The sequence below is a fragment of the Neofelis nebulosa genome, chromosome 2 (genome assembly GCF_028018385.1).
Source record: "Neofelis nebulosa isolate mNeoNeb1 chromosome 2, mNeoNeb1.pri, whole genome shotgun sequence".
NCBI lineage: Eukaryota > Metazoa > Chordata > Mammalia > Carnivora > Felidae > Neofelis > Neofelis nebulosa.
The window spans coordinates 133,206,046-133,227,998 of record NC_080783.1 but is presented as its reverse complement, the minus strand read 5'-3'; positions in this window follow the sequence as shown (position 1 = coordinate 133,227,998).

Sequence of the window (21,953 nt, the reverse complement as noted above, 5' to 3'; positions counted from 1 at the left end):
GAACCCTTGCTTTCACTCTGCCTCTGTAAAATCTCCTCTTTAAAAAAAGGCAAAGTGAACCTTTATTTATTTAATTTTTATTTTTTTTCAAAGTGAACCTTTGATATAAGTAAGTCAGTTATGTGATTCCTCTGGTCAAAAATCTTCAGCAGTTCCTTATTCCACTCAAAGTCAAAGACTTACATAGCAAACAAAGCTCTAAAAAAATATGGTATTCCTAGGAACCCTCTGCCTTCATCTTCTACAATTCTTTCCCGTGTTGAGTCAGTTTCAGCAACGCATATATTTTCTATTCCCTGAAAATATAGATCTACTTCTGTCTTAGAGACTTTGCTCTAATTGTTTCTTCCTGAAATCTTCTCCCTATAGATAACCTTCTTAGCTAGCATCCTTACCTTGTTTATGGCTTTGTTCAGATTTTATCTTCTCAATGAAGCCCATCTTGACAACCATAAAGCAACCTGCCTGACAAGAAGCAGAGGGGAGAGAAGAAAGGCCAGGAGTGTAAGATGCCAAAAAAACTTTACCGAGAGATCTTTTTTTTTTTTTTAATTAGTAAGGAATTGAGAGTGAGAAAAACACCAGATCATATAAGAGCTAAATGGATCAGTTGGGTTTAATAGAAAGACCTTGCTTGTGATCTTAGCAAGAACAGTTGATTTGGATTGACAGAGGAGAAAGCCAGAGTATATAGGATACTTTGCCGTGGGATATATATAATCAGTTAATGTAAAACAACCTGAAATGCCCCAAAATTCACAGACTAGCTTGTCTCCACCTATTCCACTCCCATTTTCTCTTCAGGAAAGGATGGTGAAATCCTTCTTCCTTATTCATATCATGAGCATAATAATACCTGACTGATACCTGATTGTAGAATCTTATGTGGAGTCTTAATTTGGAAGCCACTCCTCTTCTACCAGACTGTTGTGCTATTATATTTTGCAGGAGGAAAACAGACTCTGGGCCAAATAAGGTAACTAAAAGCAAAATAAGCCTGCCATCCTTTGAAAAGTCTACTTAAATTTCCATTATTTGAAATGATAGCAAGGTGATGTCTTTGAAGACCAAATATGTCATTTTTTAGATTGATAAACCAACAGAATATATCCCAACGTGCCATTTTTTGAGGCATTCATGCATATGTTCAAAATATGGATGATCTAACCAATGTGGGAGTGACAGTTCTTTTAATAAAAGGTACAAAAAGTCAGTAGCTATACCCAGCAGGTCCCTTAGCTTTGGGTTCAGCCTGCTGTTTCTTCAAAATGAGGAACCATCTCTAATTGTTATACCTTTGTGGATTGTTTTTTTTTTTTTTTTTTTTTTTCCTCTCTCTCTCTATTGATAATGTTATGTTGAAATAGTGTTGCAGAATGCTCTGGAAGTATTACTCATATGTTTCTTATGGAAAAGACACATAGGGAAAGCAAAAGTCACACTGGAAAAACAACCTCTAAGAGTTTATATTACAGCATCCATTGTTAATATATCCACAACCTCTCTTTTTAATGTAATACCCTTGAAATTTTAATTCCCAAATTTACCTGTCCATTTAAAATTTAATTTTTTCCTACTTCTTATACCAGAGAATGCCCCAAATAAAGATGTTTGATGAGGATACTCAGTAATAAATGTTCACTATGTCTTAATAAACTTGGTTTTGCAAGGTCGATGATAAAGCTTAAGATTTGAACACTTGCACTAAGTTGTTTTAAATACAAGACATCAGAAATCCAATAATTTAGCTCTTTATTTCATTAAAAGTATACCTTTAATTAATAATAGCGTGAAGTATTTAACTGCCTGCCTATTACCAAGTAAAACAAAAAGAGGGACTGACTTTAGAACACTTTTAAAGAAATATAACCACCTGAGTACAAGTTAACAACTTCCAATTTATCAGCCATCTGGCTGCAACATCTGTTGCCAGTAGATTGCCAACGTTCATTTGCAAGGTCTGGATTACCAGGTGGGGTAAAGAAGAATTTCCTCAGTAGAAGAGGATCATTCCTTGGGCAAGAGTATACATATAACAGTGCTTCTCCTGATTAGAAGCTCATAATTTATTGCTACATTTAATTATTTTCTGTTTGGAGCAATGATCTGTCCTATTGCTCTTGTCCCAGTTTGGGTTAGAAGACCAGCTTTGACCTGCACCAAGTGAATTGATATGCCATTGCTGAATCACTTATCAATAAACAACATTTGAGCTCTGCAAACTCTTGAGCAGTACTGTAAAAGGAGACATTGGGTATGCAGAAATGAATACCTGTTCATTCTATTAGGGATAGAGACAATAATCAAAGTACAAGGCAGACTGTAGAAGAAGAAGGAAAGTGGAAATGAGCTGGGCCAGAGCATTGCTTTGATATGGAGCCTGTTTTTTTTGTTTTGTTTTGTTTTTTTTGTTTTTTTGTTTTTTTCGTTAAAGGCAGTAACAAATACAGAAAGCAATTTAGTAGGACAGTGCCTTGAATGTGACACAGATATAGAGTTTAAAATGTTAAGTGATAGGACATAGGGAAAGACGCTAAGAATTACCATAATAATCCAAGGTAGAGCCGTGCCTGTTATCCTGGAATCTGGATGTTGGATTCTTAACCTGTATTTCTGCCTTTTCTCATCATTTCTCTGCCAAACGATGACTTCTTTTTCTCCATATGTTTACCTAACACTTGGCTAGAGAGCGCTGCGCATTTTCCCACTTACCTCTGGTTGAGGCCAGGGGAAACTACCACCTTTCTAGCGCTTCTTTATGTTTTATTTCATTTTAATTTTTAAAATACCTGTTACCAACATTAAGATACAATTTTTTTCCACTCTTTCTCTTATAAGTGAAATCCTCCTTGTTAGAACTTCTCATGTTCTCTACCTCAGTTCTCAATCCTAAATAAATTCCCAGCACTTGACCTAGTTTCCCTCACCCCTGTTTACAATAACTGATGTTTGTCCCAGAAAAATTTCTCTTTCTCTACAGCCCACTTGACTTTTAATTTGAACGGTTGCCTAGAATATTCAGCTTCAGATGGATCCCTGGTCAACTACAGTTTTCAGTATCTTAGCTGATGTTCCTCACTCCAGCATTAACTTTCTGATCCCCATATCTGGTTCATTTTTGTATGCTGTTGGGCTGCCCCAGGTTTTACTCCACACTGTGTTACCGTCCATGTCCTTACCATGAAAATGTCTTGTCTGTGATCCTATAAAAGGAAATTTTTATTAAGAATAAACCTTTAAATCATAACTTAGCCATTGTAGTGTAGAGCTTTCCTCAGGCATGCTTCTATTTTCTTCTTACCCCCAAGATCAGCTCTTGCATAGGTATTTTCACAAAGCTCCATTTAGGTTCCCAACATATTTAATTTAATGATTTTGCTCTTTCAAGGATAATAAACTTAAATTACTTTAGAAAGGTTACATACTTATGTGAAACCCTGATACATAAGTTGATGAATGAAGAATGTGTATTTCTTCTGTATATTCAAATACAATAACAACAAAATGTCCCTCTAACAACCACATAGTAATTTCTCTCAACTAAAATGTCCCCTGAGTACAAGCAGAAAATCAGGAAAAATAGTTTTCAAAATCTATTTAAAAGTATTGTCAAACTACCAAGGCAGCAAGACACTGTGGATCCAAGATTCTGAGGAAAGAAAAACACAGGAGCTGAATGAGGTATTGACACCATTTTTCACCTGTGGAGTGTGCTGTTTCATAGTGCAGCTGCAAAGAGAGAAGTTAAGAAGAACTTAATCAGTTTCACTGGGCCCAGTGGACAAAAGTTGGAATTTAGGGCTTCACAAGGAGAAGAGGCTCTGATAAAGATACCAGGCTTTTGGCTAAAACCCTGAAGGCAGTATCCTAGGAATAAGGAGGCCATACTTTAAGTGTTTATTCCCTGATTGGATCTATGTGATCCAATCCCAGCCTATTTGTTTTTCAGGAAAAGAAGATAAATACCTTTGGAGGAAGTAACATCATCTAAATAATCAAATTTTCTTTTCACTATTTCAACTATAATGTCCATTATTCAACTAAAAAGAAAATGGTAATGAGGCATAAAAGAAAGCAAAAGACTGACCAAATAGCAATAGAAAAAAGAAGAGAAAATGAAAATAGACCTAAAGGGATTCAGATATTAAAATAATCAGGTAATGACTTCTAAAAATGTGTCGTTCATAAAATGAAAAATAGCAAATAATGAGAAAACATAAGAAATAAGTACATGAAAACACTAAAGTTAAGAAACACAATAACCAAAATAAAGAATTAAACAGAGTTCAACAGCAGATGAGAGATACTAGAAGAAAAAAATTGTTGAACTGTAATATAGGTCAGAAGAAAATTACCTGACTGAAACAGAGATAAAATGATGGACATCTACAAAGGAGTTAGATATATTAAGAATATGCTGGAAAAAAAATGAAAACAGCAACAACAACAACAACAACAAAACACATAATTGCAGTTGAAAAAGATGAAGGAGAGAAGACCCAATATTTGAAGTGATAATGGCTGAGATATTTTTCAAACTGTCCAGTCACAGATTCATGAAACTATATGGGCCTCAACTAGAAAAAAAACAAAACAAAACAGTCTATTCATATAAATTGTAAAAGTCTGAAAACAAAATATAAAGGGAAAAATCTTAAAAGCATGTATGAATAAAGGCATACTGGTTTCAAAGACTGACAACTGACTTCTTAACACAAACAGTGGACAATAGCTATTTTTGTGGGTTAACTTTAAAAAAATGTATTAATACTGTATCTATGAAACCTCAGATCTTCTGACTCTAAAAACAAATATTCTTTCTACCAAGACATTATAGCATTAAAATTAATTCATCTGTAATCTCTGGTAAAAACATTTATTTAACCCAAATTTTCTCATTTATGACCTTATACATTCTTAAATAAATATTAAGTCCCTGTATTATATTTCTTAGTAGACACTGTAAAGGGAAAGCTTTAAGTGGTGGGTGCACTAACATTTGTGAAATGTCTATGGTGAAATTTATTATTTTTTAGTTACTGATTTTTCTGTTAATAGTATCTAATAGAAAAAGTTTGAATTTTGGAGCTGAGAAAATGGAAAATTAACACCTTGAGGTTTTTGTCTATGTGTATGATTCAAGGCATTCTATTTTTTATTTAGGAGTTTTAGCTTCCTTGTCTTAAAATGGAAATTTCTTAGAAGATAAAATGTAGGTATAATTTAAAAAAGTTTTATTTTCCCTATGAAATGTAAAGCAATATTCCATTAACACAATAGTTGCTTTGTTTATAAAATTCTACTTCTATTACTTGCCTAAATTTGGACTGAAATTGTTTTGTTTATTGGTTTCTCTGTCATATATAAACAATGCATTTTATTGTAAAATGTGCACAATACACAAAGAAGAAAATGAGGACAATTTTCCCTTATTTTACCTTAATTTTACCACACATGCAAACAATTCTATATTTTTTCTGCATATGTTCATACATATTAATATATATATAGATATGTCTATGACATGTACATACTAATATACATATATAGATATGTCTATACATTGTATATATGTGTGTGTGTATATATATAAAATTGTATACACTTAATTCTGGTTGATCCAATAAAATATGTCTTTATATTAAATTTTCCATCTTGTGATTTCTCCTACAATTATTTTTCCTAGATGAATATTGAGAAGACTAGTTTTCAACCTGCACATACAGGTCTATTCTCAGGGCCAATTTCTATACTGTACCAATTCTAAAATATTTGTTGCTTTCAGATTAATGTATCCATATAATACTGCATTTTAATGCTGTCTCTATACAAATCTAGACTATCCTATAATAAATTTCCTAACCATTTTTATTTTTTTTTATTTTTTTTTATTTTTTTTTATTTTTGAGACAGAGAGAGACAGAGCATGAACGGGGGAGGGGCAGAGGGAGAGGGAGACACAGAATCGGAAACAGGCTCCAGGCTCTGAGCCATCAGCCCAGAGCCCGACGCGGGGCTCGAACTCACAGACCGTGAGATCGTGACCTGGCTGAAGTCGGACGCTTAACCGACTGCGCCACCCAGGCGCCCCTCCTAACCATTTTTAATCTCAGTTTCTTCATTTATGAAATTAGGATTAGTAATACCTATCTTTCTATGTTATTGTGTGGGTTATATATAGGCTACATAAATTACTGAAATCTTTAGTACTCATTTATTATCTATATTGTTATTGTTGTTCCTTGTGGGACATTTTTTCTGTTGTACTCCAATGGAAAACAGTGTGATGCATAGCGACATTTCCAAGAATTCCCTCTTAACGCACTTGTGTTTCAGCTCAAGGCTCAGCTAGACCCTGTGCTGGTGTCCCACCCACTAAAATAGATTTAATTAAACAAACACAAACTATCAACAGAAAAGAACAAGTGTTGGCAAAGATGTGGAGTAATTGGAACCCTTATGCTTTGCTGTTGACAATGTAAAATGGTGCAATCACTGTTTAAAACGCTTTGCTCCTCAAAAAGTGAAACAGCAGTTCCAAATCTAGGTATATACTGAAGAAGACTGAAAAACTTGTGTTTACATAAAAACTTGTACATGAATGCTCATAGCAACATTATTCATTATAGACAAAAGTGGAAACAATCCCAGTGTTCATCAGCAGATGAACGGTTAAACAAAAATTAGTATATCAATATAATAGAATGTTACTCAGCCATATAAAGGAATGATGTGCTAATAGATGCTACAATACGGATGATCCTTGAAAACATTATTTTAAATGAAAGAATTCAGACTCAAAAGGCCATATATTATATGATTCTATTAATGTTAAATGTACAGATTATGTAAATCCATAGGACCAGAAAATAGATTAGTGGTTGCCAGGGGCTGGGGGTGTGGAGAAGAAATTGAGAGTGTTAACAAGTCAGGGGTTTCTTTGGGAGTGATAAAATATTCTGGAACTAAATGCACATCTCTAGGAATATACTAAAACCACTAAATTGTACATGTCAAAGCCTGACTTTTATATGTAATTAAATAGTTGTAGCTTTTTGTTTTTTAAAAAGAAAGAGTTAAGGCTGAAAAACAGGAGATTGTTCAATAATAAAATCTTTATGGCCACACTAAGGAGTGGGAATTTATTCTGTTGGTATTAAGTTCTCCATAAAGCATTTTAAGCAGGAAGGTAACAAAGTTTCATATTTAGCTAGAGTGCATTATCATTACTTAGGAGATCTAGAACAAGATGTACAGGTAATTGGGATAGAGAACAACATAGGAAATAGCAGGGACCCACATAAAATATAGACGAATTAGGAATTAGAAGGTCGATTTGAGTAAAAAATGGATAAACCAATGGTTTATAAATCAACTGTGTTGAGTAGGTGATATGTCACTAATTCACAATAAATGATTATAAATAATTCAGTGTTTTTTGAATTATGTAGACTAATTCACATTTGATAAAATTAGCAGATGACAAAATGTCAAATTTTAAAAATATGTTTTAACAGGTGGTTCTCAATTGAAACACAATAAATGATCAATATGTATTTATCATAGATAATTATAAAAATATATTTTCTTCAATGTTAGCAAACAAACAGGTATCACATTTCAAAGAATTACAGAGGAGCCGCTATTTACTTTAAATTAGTTCTCATAAATATTTAAATGATACCTGATTCTGAATTCTGTGAAGCCAGGGACCATGTATGTTTGACTTGGAATGCACTTCCAGTACCCAGTCATGAGCCTGGTGCATCAAAGGTGTTTTATTTATGTGTGTTGAATTAAAAATAATATATATATAACATATTAAATATGTATATACAAATGTTAAGCTGAAGTTCTAATAACTAACATTTATCTAGCACTGTCTATGGTTTGGGTGTTGTAAGAAGGACACTGAAAACATGATCTCATTTATTTCCTTCAAATATACCATGACATTTACTGGGAATATAATTAATATTCATTTTACAATGAGGTAATAGAAGCCTCAAGAAATGAGGTAAAATGGACAGTGTCACACTGCTAGTGAGTAGGGAATCCTAGAAAAGACTTTGGGGCCAGGACTGAGATTTGGGTAGGACAAGTGAGGCAGAGTTGTTCAAATTCAGGGCAAGTTTCTGTCTTCATTTAAAAGTTTGATATTTTAAGGGTGCCTGGGTAGCTCAGTCAGTTAAGCGTCCGACTTCGGCTCAGGTCATGATCTCACAGTCAATGTGTTTGAATCCCACATAGGGCCCTGTGCTGACAGCTCAAAGCCTGGAGCCTGCTTCAGATTCTGTGTGTCTCTTTCTCTCTGTTCCTCTCCCATTCACGCTCTGTCTCTCTCTGTCTCTCAAAGATGAATAAGTGTTAAAAAAAATTTTTTTTAAGTTTGGTATTTTGTTCACTGTAGGCTTTGGGGCCTTAATTTCTATTTTTAAAATGTTACAGTATATGGCATTATTTTGATTACATGACTTTTGACACCTTCTTAAATTTTGTGCCTGAGGTAAGTGCTTTGTTCCCCTAATCCTTGTCACAACCCTGCCCTGGTCTGGAATATTTAAGTGTTCTCAGTGAGTAACCATTAAAATATTAGGTAGACATGGGCACTGAGGTAGCTCAATTGGTTGAGCATCTAACTTCGCCTCAGGTCATGATCTCACAGTTCATGAGTTCAAGCCCCACATTAGGCTTGCTGTTGTCAGAGTAGAGTCCATTGGGATCCTCTTTCCCTCTCTCTCTGCCCTTCCCCTGCTTGAGAGCATGCTTTCTCTCTCAAAAATAAATGTTAAAAAAAATTAGTTAGACAGATCTCATGGATCATTTAGACAGCCAGGAGAGTTTAACTGATTGGAAAATTGAGATTTTTAAGGAGGTCTTGTATTGGAAGAGAGTCAGGAGCAGAATAGTTCACATAAAGTCATCACATCTTGCCCCCATTCTCACCCCCAAAACTGCACCCAATGAAAGTACACTTTAGTTTGCAAGATATTTTCTCTTAGAATGTATAATAATATAATATATATATTATTTTGTCATAGCACAAATATATATTTTCTTGTAATAACAAACTCCTAAAATGTTCAGAATGTTACAGACCAACTTGATCTCTAGTTTAGCTGGCATGTATCTTTCCTTCTTAGACTTCTGGTGGGTGACTATATGCCCTTTGAACAAAAAAAACTTTCATTTAATGATAGAGATAAGAGCAGAAAAATTGTGTAAATGTAAGCAAATTGCATGAAAATGTATTTGCAGTAATCTAATTCTACTTTGGATGAATGTATCAATTGGTAAATTATTATGATCACAACTTCCATTTATCTTTAACAAAATGGTAATATTACCAAGCTCAATTTCAGCTGGTATATTTATTTAATCCATTATTCTGACTTCTAGAAAGTAAATTATTTGCAAATCATTGCTTATTTTGGGCTGTATCCATACGAATAAATCAGTCTGATAAAATCTTTTGAAACTAAGGTTTGAACTCAACAGACCAATACAAATGTGTGTGTGTGTGAGAGAGAGAGAGACAGAGAGACAGAGAGACAGAGAGAGAGAATGGACTACTCTGATACCTTCATCCCTTTTATTTCTGTTCACTTTCACCGCTGGTAGGGAGGAGGTCTTCATAACAATAACTTATTATGTTCTTCTGTAGGGGTTTTATGTATCATGAATGTTCTTCTCTAATTATAAGAATCTATCACAATCTTCCAAAGATGGAGCCAGGAACAATTTTTATCAAACTAGGAAGTAAGGGGCTATGGGTCCTGTTAATCAGAAGGAGGTCAAATGCTGTGTGAGAGGCATAGGCTTAGAAAAGGAAAGAAGGAGGGAAACAGATGATCCAGTCATCATACTCCATTCTCTTGGCTTCAGTAACTGACTCCAGGCTAGGCACATAATTGACATTAACCCATTATAAGCTTCACAAAATGTTAATATGGGGATCATAGGATGGAGGGTCCTTTCCGTCCCTTTAGGATCATAGGAGTATATACAGTTAACATATATTCCAAATTTCCAAGGAATTCTCCACCTGGTTTACACTTTTCTTAGCATAATTATAATAGTATCTTTTTCATCTCAAAGGCATTTTGGTTTGGATAATAATTAGTATAGTTATTCTTGCTCAAAGGGTTAAGTAAACTTGGAGCTGATGGTGTCCATCTCTCCTGATCAAATGAACACAACTACGGGCAGAATAAAATCAGTCTCTGAAAGATGACCAGGCAGAGAGATATGGAAACCAGAATTGCAAGGTTATCTACAACCTCTGAATTGACTTAAGTTTCAGGCTCTAACAACCTCTGGTTTGAGCCAATTACTTGAGCAAATAAATTCCCTTTAGTCCTTAAACTGGCCACTTACAACCAGAAAGATAATACATTATTTATTCCCCACCCCCATTTTTGATTTGGATCAAGTCACCTTTAGCTAGTTTTCCATATTGTGCAACTCCTGTGTCAAATTTCATATTACACTGTATTGCCACTATGTTTACTTATCTTACTTGCCTGATAGACTATGAACTCCTTTAAATAGACTATGTCGTATTTGTCTTTTTATTTTCACCTCCTAATAAAGAATATTTAAAACTATGTAAGTGATCAGTAAATATTGTTGAAGAAGTACAAAAATCAATGAGTGAATGAGTGGATGAATGAATTGTTGATGTGTTCAATAGGGGACCAACAAAATAGAATGTCCAATTGTTTCCATGATCGATTGGTCCGATGATGGAAACTTAGCACCTGCATAAGATCCATATATGTCTAGATCCTGAAAGCTCAAAGGCTACATTTGAGCAATGGTAATTTCTCTCCTCTGCCTCTTGACCAAATCCACTAGTGTAGTACTTCCACCATCTTATGAGGAAATTTTCTATGGGTTCTCTCCATTTATCTATACCTTTTGCAAGGAAAGGCACTGAAACTTTTGTTCTAGACTAACCTTTCAAGGATGTTGCAGACTAGACATCCTTAGAAAATAGGATCTGTCTTTTTCTGGAGCAGAGGGCAAGTTTGTTTAATAACCAGTATAAGAATAATCTCTCCCGGGGCGCCTGGGTGGCTCAGTCGGTTGGGCGGCCGACTTCGGCTCAGGTCACGATCTCGCAGTCCGTGAGTTCGAGCCCCACGTCGGGCTCTGTGCTGATGGCTCAGAGCCTGGAGCCTGCTTTGGATTCTGTGTCTCCCTCTCTCTCTGCCCCTCCCCCATTCATGCTCTGTCTCTCTCTGTCTCAAAAATAAATAAACATTAAAAAAAAATTAAAAAAAAAGAAGAATAATCTCTCCCTACAGTGCAAAGGTTAGACATATTTGCTTATATTCCCTTAATTTAAATAAACTAAAATTAAATATTAAAGAATGTGTGTATTAGTTTGGGCTGCCATAATAAAACACCACACATTGGGTTCCCTAAATAATAGATATTTATTTTGTAACAGTTCTGGAGGCTACTAGTCCATGATCAAGGTGCAAGTAAGTTTGGTTTCTGGTGATAGCTCTCCTCCTGGTTTGTAGATGGCCATCTTCTCACTGGGACTGCACATGGTTTTACTTCTGTATACACTGGGAGGGAAATCTAGTATCTCCCTCTACTTTTGAGGATACTTCGTTTAACTTTAGTTACTCCCCTGAAGGTTCTGTCTCCAAATAGAGTCACATTGGGGGTTAGTGCTTCAACATATGACTTTGGGGGAGGGGACACAATTCAGTCCATAACACTGGGGTTCCCTAAACTTGGAATTCCTTAGATGATGCAAACCTACTGTTTGTGCAGTGTCTACTTGGGGTCCTCTCTACTACTTGTGTGGGATACATGAAATAAAGGGGATCTGCATACAGGTAAAGTTCGTGCCACTTTCTGCTTGCAAATGAGTAGTAATATCCTTTGTCCTCTTGATCAATGAATTCTGTGTCTTCTGCCAGCATCCATGAAACTAACTCAGGTCCATTATAGTTATTGACTCACTTCACTTAAAAATCCGTCCCACTCATATCTAAAAGTCCCTGGGAAAGTCTCCTGAATGCTCAGAAACAAGCCCTCACATCCCCGCCTACTGCTAAGATTTTCAAGATTTTCGGTTGCGTGGTGATGCTCACTACTGCTATCAGTAGTAAAACCCTGCTCTGCTACATGCATAGGGCCACCTCTGCTTCTGCGACCACCGAATATCTCACTATCTTTATAGCAACATCGACACCTGTGGCCCACTGAACTGATTCGTATTAGTGTCCCAGGCATTGATCACACATTAATTGCTGTTTTATACACCTGACAGAAAAGATTGTTATGGGAAAAGAGGTAAAATCCAATTTTTAACTTTTAAGCTCCTCTCTCTTTAGGATTCAAATGCCTGTCAACATAGGTATGAGTCAAATCAATGCAACAGGTTATATGAAGATCTTCTACATTTTAATTATTGTTGTTGGTAGAAGCTTATATTTCAGAATCTCTCTTTAGGATTTTTTCACTGTGGGAACTTTAATTCTTGCGAGAATTAGATACCTGCTGTCCTCACCAGTGCCTCAATACATCTGCATTCTGGTGTTGATCAAAGTTTTGACTCATGCATGGACTTCCTGCTGACAAATACAACATATCTACATTTAGACGTAATTGTCAAAAAATGTGGCAATAGCAAGTGCTGTTGAGCACTGAAGAAATATTTCAATACATTTTTAACTGTAACTTAAAGGTTTTTCATTTTAATTAGAAGAGTGTTTTATTTTTTTTCCATTCATTTAACCAATGAGGCATTTTAAAATTATTTTAGATAGAATTGAGATATTGACTAAATTTTGTGTTTTCCTATCACAGTTTGAGAGAGGATTTATTTACTCTTTGGATTTTTATTCTTTTCATAAACATGTCAGTTGGTTATTTCACCATATGAATAATCACCTGGTGGCAAATTTTTAATCCCCAAATAAGTATTTACTGTGTGCCTACTAAGCATTAGGCATTATTCTAAACCTGTTTTGAGTTTCTCCTGATTCATTTTCATTACAAATTTAAATATTAATACTCTGAATACTATCTGAATTATATGCAATAAAGTTTAATTATTTGTGGTTGATGTCTTTATGCAGAACTGACAACCATATCATGCCATATGTTTTTGAAATATTCAAATGCAATTAGGCACCATGGTAGCTATGACACGTCACTTTGAAATATACAAGATTTTAGAAAACAATAAAGCTCCAATTTACACTATTTTAAATATTGTTTTCATTTTAATGACCCGAGTTAGTATTTTTTTGTCCATAAATGATTTTTTTTTTAATTTATTTTTTATTTTTTTAAATTTACATCCAAATTAGTAGGCATATAGCACAACAATGATTTCAGGAGTAGATTCCTTAATGCCCCTTACCCTTTTAGCCCATCCACCCTCCCACAACCCGTCCAGTAACCCTCTGTTTGTTCTCCGTATTTAAGAGTCTCTTATGTTTTGTCCCTCTCCCTGTTTTTGTATTATTTTTGTTTCTCTTCACTTATGTTCATCTGTTTTTATCTTAAAGTCCTCATATGAGTTAAGTCATATGATTTTTGTCTTTCTCTGAATGACTAATTTCGCTTAGCGTAATATCCCCCAGGTTCATCCACGTAGTTGCAAATAGTAAGATTTCATTCTGTTTGATTGCCAAGTAATACTCCACTGTGTGTATGTATGTGTGTGTGTGTGTCTGTGAGTGTATATATATATATATATATATATATATATATATATATACACCACATCTTCTTTATCCAATCATCCCTTGATGGACATTTGGGCTCTTTCCATACTTTGGCTATTGTTGATAGTGCTGCTATAAACATGGGGGTGCATGTGTCCCTTCGAAACAGCACACCTGTATCCCTTGGATAAATGCCTAGTAGTACAATTACTGGGTTGTAGGGTAGTTTTATTTTTAGTTTTTTGAGGAACCTCCATACTGTTTTCCAGAGTGACTGCACCAGCTTGCAGTCCCACCAGCAGTGCAAAGGAGATCCTCTTTCTCCGCATCCTCACCAATGTCTGTTGTTGCTTGAGTTGTTAGTGTTAGCCATTCTGACAGGTGTAAGGTGGTATCTCATTGTAGTTTTGATTTGTATTTCCCTGATGATGAGTGATGTTGAGCAATTTTTCATGTCAGTTGGCCATCTGGATGTCTTCTTTGGAGAAGTGTCTATTCATGTCTTTTGCCCATTTCTTCACTGGATTCTTTGTTTTTTGGGTGTTGAGTTTGATCAGTTCTTTATAGATTTTGGATACTAACCTTTTATGTGATATATCATTTGCAAATATCTTCTCCCATTCTGTTGGTTGCCTTTTAGTTTTGTTGATTGTTTACTTCGCTGTGCAGAAGCTTTTTATTTTGATGAGGTCCCAGTAGTTCAGTTTTGCTTTTGTTTCCCTTGCTTTCGGAGACGTGTTGAGTAAGAAGTTGCTGCGGCCAAGATCAAAAAGGTTTTTGCCTGCTTTCTCCTTGAGGAATTTGATGGTTTCCTATCTCATATTCAGGTCTTTCATCCAGTTTGAGTTTATTTTTGTGTATGATGTAAGAAAGTGGTCCAGGTTCATTCTTCTGCATGTCGCTGTCCAGTTTTCCCAACACCTCTTGCTGAAGAGACTGTCTTTATTCCATTGGATATTCGTTCCTGCTTTGCCAAAGATTAGTTGGCCATACATTTGTGGGTCCATTTCTGGGTTTTGTATTCTGTTCCATTGATCTGAGTGTCTGTTCTTGTGCCAGAACCATGCTGTCTTGATGATTACAGCTTTGTAGTATAGCTTGAAGTCTGGGATTGTGATGCCTCCTGCTTTGGTTTTCTTTTTCAAGATTGCTTTGGCTATTCGGGGTCTTTTCTGGTTCCATACAAATTTTAGGATTATTTGTTCTAGCTCTGTGAAGAATGCTGGTGTTATTTTGATAGGGATTACATTGAATATGTAGATTGCTTTGGGTAGTATCAACATTTTAACAATATTTGTTCTTCCTCTCCAGGAGCATGGAATCTTTTTCCATTTTTGTGTCTTCTTCAATTTCTTTCATAAGCTTTCTATAGTTTTCAGCGTATAGATTTTTCACCCCTTTGGTTAGATTTATTCCTAGGTATTTTATGGTTTTTGGTGCAACTGTAAATGGGATCGACTCCTTGATTTTTCTTTCTGTTGCTTCATTGTTGGTGTATAGGAATGCAACTGATTTTGTGCGTTGATTTTATATCCTACAACTTTGCTGAATTCAGGAATCAGTTCTAGAAGTTTTTTGTGGAATCTTTTGGGTTTTCCATATAGAGTATCATGTCATCTGAGAAGGGTGAAAGTTTGACCTCCTCCTGGCCAATTTGGATGCCTTTTATGTCTTTTGTTGCCTGAATGCACAGGCTAAGACTTCCAATACTATGTTGAATAACAGTGGGGAGAGTGGACATCCCTGTCTTCCTGACCTTAGGGGGAAAGCTGTCAGTTTTTCCCCATTGAGAATGATATTAACATTGGGTCGCTCATATATGGCTTTTATCATCTCGAGGTATGATCCTTCTATCCCTACTTTCTTGAGGGTTTTTAATCAAGAAAGGATGCTGTATTTTGTCCAATGCTTTCTCTGCATCTATTGAGAGAATCCTATGGTTCTTGTCCTATTGTTTATTGATGTGATGAATCACGTTAATTGTTTTGTGGATATTGAACCAGCCCTGCATCCCAGGTATAAATCCCACTTGGTCGTGGTGAATAAACTTTTTAATGTATTCTTGGATAATATCTTGTTGAGGATTTTTGCATCCATGTTCATCAGGGAAACTGGTCTATAGTTCTCCTTTTTAGTGGGGTCTCTGTCTAGTTTTGGAATCAGGGTAATGCTGGCTTCATAGAAAGAGTTTGGAAGTTTTCCTTTCGTCTCTATTTTTTGGAACAGTTTCAAGAGAATAGGTGTTAACTCTTCCTTAAATGTTTGGTAGAATTCCCTGGAAAGCCATCTGACCCTGGACTCTTGTTTTTTAGCAGATTTTTGTTTAGTAATTCAATTTCCTTACTGGTTATGGGTCTGTTCAAATTTTCTGTTTCTTCCTGTTTCAGTTTTGATAGTGTATATGTTTCCAGGAATTTGTCCATTTCTTCCAGATTGCCCATTTTATTGGTATATAACTGCTCGTAATATTCACTTATTATTGTTTTTATTCCTGCTGTGTTGGTTGTGATCTCTCCTCTTTCATTCTTGATTTTATTTATTTGGGTCCTTTCATTTCTCTTTTTGATCAAACTGGCTAGTTGTTTATCTATTTTGTTAATTTTTTCAAAGAACCAGCTTCTGGTTTCTGTTCATCTGTTCTATTGTTTGTTTGTTTTTTTGTTTGTTTTTTGTTTGTTTGTTTCAATAGCATTAATTTCTGCTTTAATCTTTATTACTTCCTATCTTCTGCTGGTTTGGTGTTTTATTTGCTGCTCTTTTTCCAGCTCTACAAGGCATAAGGGTACGTTGTGTATCTGAGATCTTTCTTCCTTCTTTAGGAAGGCCTGAATTGCTATATGCTTTCCTCTTATGACTGCCTTTCCTGCATCCCAGAGGTTTTGGGTTGTGGTGTTATCATTTTCATTGGCTTCCATGAACTTTTTAATTTCCTCTTTAACTTCTTGGTTAACCCATTCATTCTTTAGTAGGATGTTCTTTAGTCGCCTAGTATTTGTTACCTTTCCAAATTTTTTCTTGTGGTTGATTTCGAGTTTCATAGCATTGTGGCCTGAAAATATGCACGGTATGATCTCGATCTTTTTGTACTTACTTAGGGCTGATTTGAGTCCCAGTATGTGGTCTATTCTGGAGAATGATCCATGTGCACTGGAGAAGAATGAATATTCCGCTGCTTCAGGATGAAATGTTCTGAATATATCTGTTAAGTCCATCTGGTCCAGTGTGTAATTCAAAGCCATTGTTTCTTTGTTGATTTTTTGATTAGGTGATCTGTCCATTGCTGTGAATGGGGTGTTAATGTCTCCTACTATTATGGTGTTACCATCAATGAGTTTCTTTATGTTTGTGATTAATTGATTTATGTATTTGGATGCTACCACATTTGGCACATAAATGTTTACAATTTTTAAGTCTTCTTGGTGGATAGACACCTTGATTTTGATATAATGCTCTTCTGCATATCTTGATACAGTCTTTATTTTAAAGTCTAGATTGTCTGATATAACTATGGCTATTCTGGCTTTCTTTTGTTGACCATTATCATGATAGATTGTTCTCCATTTCCTTACTTTCAATCTGTAAGTGTCTTTAGGTCTAAAGTGGGTCTGTTGTAAACAGCATATAGATGGGTCTTGCTTTCTTATCCATTCTGTTACCCTATGTCTTTTAATTGAAGCATCTGTTCCATTGACATTTAGAGTGAGTACTGAAATATATGAGTTTATTGCCATTATGTTTCTTTCCATCTTTTCTCCCCTCAGAGAGCCCCCCTTAAAATTTCTTGCAGGGCTGGTTTAGTGGTCACAAAGTCCTTTAATTTTTTTTGTCTGGGAAATTTTTATCTCTCCTTCTATTTTAAATGACAGCCTTGCTGGATAAAGAAATCTTGGCTGCATATTTTTCTGATTCAGCACACTGAATATATCCTGCCACTCCTTTCTGGCCTGCCAAGTTTCTGTGGATAGGTCTGCTGCAAACCTGATCTTTCTTCTCTTGTAGGTTAGGGACTTTTGTTTCCCTTGCTGCTTTCATGATTCTCTCCTTGTCTCAGTATTTTGTGAATTTGACTATGATGTGCCTTGTTGATGGTCGGTTTTTGTTGAATCTAATGGGGGTCCTCTGTGCTCCCTGGATTTTGATGTCTGTGTTTTTCCCCAGGTTAGGGAAGTTTTCTGCTATGATTTGTTCACATAACCCTTCTACCCCTATTTTTCTCTTTTCCTCTTCTGGAACCCCTGTGTTTCTGATGTTCCTTTTTAATGAGTCACTGATTTCTCTAATTCTTAGATTGTACTCTTTTGCTTTAATCACCCTCTTTTTTTCTGCTTCATTATTCTCCATAAGTTTGTCCTCTATATCGCTGATTTTCTGTTCTGCCTCATCCATCCTTGTCGCTGCAGTATCCATTCGAGATTGCAGCATGGTTATAGCATTTTTTATTTCATCCTGACTGCCTTTTACTTCTTTTATCTCTGCAGAAAGAGATTCTAATCTATTTTCAACTCCAGCTAGTATTCTCATTATCGTGATTTTAAATTGTGGTTCAGACATCATGCTTGTATCTGTGTTGGTTAAGTCCCTGGCTGTCGTTTGGTCCTGCTCTTTCTTTTGTGGGTAATTCCTTTGTTTTATCATTTAGAATGGAGAAAAGGAATTAATGAGGGGGGAAAAATTAAAATTAAAAAAAATTAAAATTAAACAAGTACTAAAATTAAAAAATTAAAGACACACACACACACACACGCACACATACAAAAATCAAATAAATGATGCTAGATCCTAGTTGTGTTTTGGTCTGGGTGTTGCAGGTAGGTTGATAGATTAGAGAAAAAATGGGGAAAAAAGAAAAAAAAGGAAATCATTTGAAAATTTGAAAATGAATACACTGAAGTAGACTAAAATGAAACGATGGAAGTAAAATAGAATTTGAAAAAAATGTACACAAAATTTAAAAATAAAGTAGAAAAATTTAAAAATATTTTTAATACAAATGGAAAATAATGAATATTTGTCTTTCTGTATTCAAGAAAAAGAAAAGAAAAAGAGACAAAGACAAAAAGAATGAAAGACAATTGAATGGTTGGACCAGCTAACAGACTGAAATATGAATGAAATTACTTTGTTTTCCCCTAGAAGTCAAACTATGAACTGCTTTATAGTCCATAGACTAAGCAGGTGAAGAGCGAGGTTGACCCAACTGGTCAGGCCTTAGTGTAATGGCTCCATTCTCCACTAGATGGCACTGTTAGTCCTCTGGGGTGGATTGTTGTGGCACTCATAGGTACATACGTGCATGCGTGAGAGCAATGAAAATGGCTTCACCCACCTACCCAGTCTCTAGTATAGGAACTGTGTTCTCCCCAATCATCAATCGTGCACCTGTCCTTCGTCTTCAGCTTCTGTCCACTCCCACTTCCACACTGTCCATGACCAAGCCCCAGGCAGCTCCTCCCTCCTGAGTTTTGTCTCAGATGCAGCTGCCTTCCCTGGCCCCCCACTTCTGAGGGACTGCAGCTTTGACATGCTCCACCCCTCTGCAGAGGGTCTCACTGAGCAATGGCCAGGTGCTGCCTGCACCCAGGACCGCTTGTGGGACCGTGCTGCTACTGATGCCCAGAGACTGCAGCCAGGTACCAGCCCACCGTAGAAAACATTCATGAGACAGTGTAGCAGCAGCTCCTCAGCGGTTACGGAAAATCACAACACAATTCTGGTAACAGGCTTCACCCCTAATGACCTTGCTCCAGCATCAGCGAATATGGCTGTTCTCTGGGGTCTGCTGGGACCAGTTGGCCTCACAGCCTCTACCAAATGTCCTTCCAGCAGGGGAACTGCCTCTCCCTGTGTGGCCTGAAGAACCACGGACTCCACTCTGCTCCTGGAGATTCTCCCTTCCCACCAGAGCACTGCCATGTATTGTGCTGCAGAGTTTTAGACTCTGTACTCCCCCTGTTTACAGTCTTAATGGAATTTAAACCCTCTGCTTTCTCCTTTCTCTTTTCTCCCTTTTTAGTTTAGTCCCTGAAGCTTTTTCCAATTTTCCACTTTCTCTCCCAGCTGCTTTTGGGGAGGAGTGCTTTTCCTGTATTCTCCCTCTCGATCTGCATCCTTTCTCCACCCACAAAAGCGGCTCCCTGACCTCTTCAGCTTCTCTCTCCCCAAGTTCACCTCTCCATGCCGAGTACCTGCTGAATTCTGTGGTTCAGGTTGTGCGAATTGTTATGTTAATCCTCATATCAGTTTTCTAGGTGTGTAGGATGATTTAGTGTTGGTCTGGCTGTATTTCATGGACATGAGACACACAAAAAACTTCCATGCTGTTCCGCCATCTTCTCCATAAACCCCAAGTTAGTATTTTTTAATGGGAGAATACCTAATATCCAAACAGACTTTCTACAATTGTTGACAAAAACCATCTTTGAGTTTTACTTTCGATGTATTTTTTTCTTTTTTTAAGGAAATGTTGAATGTACTATCTAATTAAGTAGAGGAAAAAATAATAATTACAGTGCCCATAATGTTAAACTCTGATACATATTTTATATGATGTAAAATAGCCTAATATGCTCAAAACATGCAATTATTGACCTAAAGAATCTAGAAATATGATCAATATGTAACAAAGTTTTAAAGAAAATACTAAAAATTGAACACACAATTTACATTCTCTTTCAATTCTCTTAACTGTCTACATGGTTCTCTTGACAGAAGCACTTTTCAACAATCAGCACTGAAAAGCTTAGCCTAGGTAGTGGATATATGGATTAAAGCAGCTGTTTCTCTGGAACTGCCGTGAATACTCTAGTTTGGGGCGCAATTCCTCTTGAAATACATGTGATAGAAGATAAAACGTTATTAATTCTTCCTACACTCCAGTTAATCTATCTAGGCCCTATCTTTTTTTATCCTTAAACTTTGCTTAGAGCCTCATGCATGCAGGATGACTATAACATACATTCAAGAGTCTGATTTTGTGTTCTGGGTTAAAAATCACTATTTCACACCTCTGTGCACATTCTCCCATTCATGTCAATCCAAACAGAGGGAACTTTTCACCAACTCCTTTCCTTGAAACCACTCTATAAGGACTAGGCAGTTAATATTACTTGGTAATTTCCCCTAAAAACCCAGGCAGAAAAGAGAAGCCCTAAATATTATTGGCTTTACTTCTCTACTTTATTTATGGAAATACATCTAATATATCAGGATTTTATATATCAAGTTAAGCTTGGCCTTGGAGACCAAAATAAAAGTAATTTTTCAGTCATATAGTATATGAATCAACAAGGACTCTCTTTGACCACTGATCAGTAGAGACTTGGTTTCTTCCCCTCCTATCCTGCCTCCTTTCTTTTAACTCTTGAGTTTACATATTATTAAATCATCAGTGCTATTGTCTTGAGTGTTCTTAATAAAGTCTACACATTCTGTTATTGTTTAGCCTATTTTACTTGGGTAAGACATTTTTATTTATTTTGAGAAAGAGAGAGAGAAAGTGAGCAGGGGAGGGGCAGGCAGGGAGAGAGAGAGAGAGAGAGAGAGAGAGAGAGAGAGAGAGAGAGAGAGAGAATCCCAAGCATCAAACAGAGTGAACCTCCATTCAGCATAGAGCCTGATCATGAGATCATGACCTGAACTGAAATCAAGAATCAGACACTTAACCAACTGAGCCACTGGATGCCACAGGTAGGACATTTTCTGAAAACACTCAGAATATTCATTGTAGGCATGAGTATAAGATAATTTTACAGATCAAAATCCTAACAAGTAAAAAGAAAATTAGGTAATTGCAATCAAACTGGTTTATACTAATCTGCTTCAGTTTTTCTTTCCTGTTTTTCTCTCCCCATGTCCTTTGGCTTCTGAATCTAATGTGTGTTCTTTCTGAAGTATTTAGCCTGCCCCATGATCTTCTTCTCTAAGCACTAAACACTGTCCTCTCTATTCTTGCCTCTATTCACATAATCCTGCTCTCTCTGCTTCATATCCCATATTCTCTTTCTTTTCTGAAGTGTATTATAATCTGCCTGCTTCTTCTATTCCCTATAAGTGTTTGCTCACTGGTGTTTACTTCCTGAAATGTCATCTTTTCTTCTTCCCTACTACTTATTGTATTTCATCTTTGCCTACTTTTTCAATTGCAATTATTTCTTGTTTCCCTTGTTTTTCTCCTTCTTTGCTCCTTTACCTTCTGTTGCTCTCTACTCGTTTTTGTATTTGCTTTGCCTCTAATTTCTTCAACTCATTACTCATGTT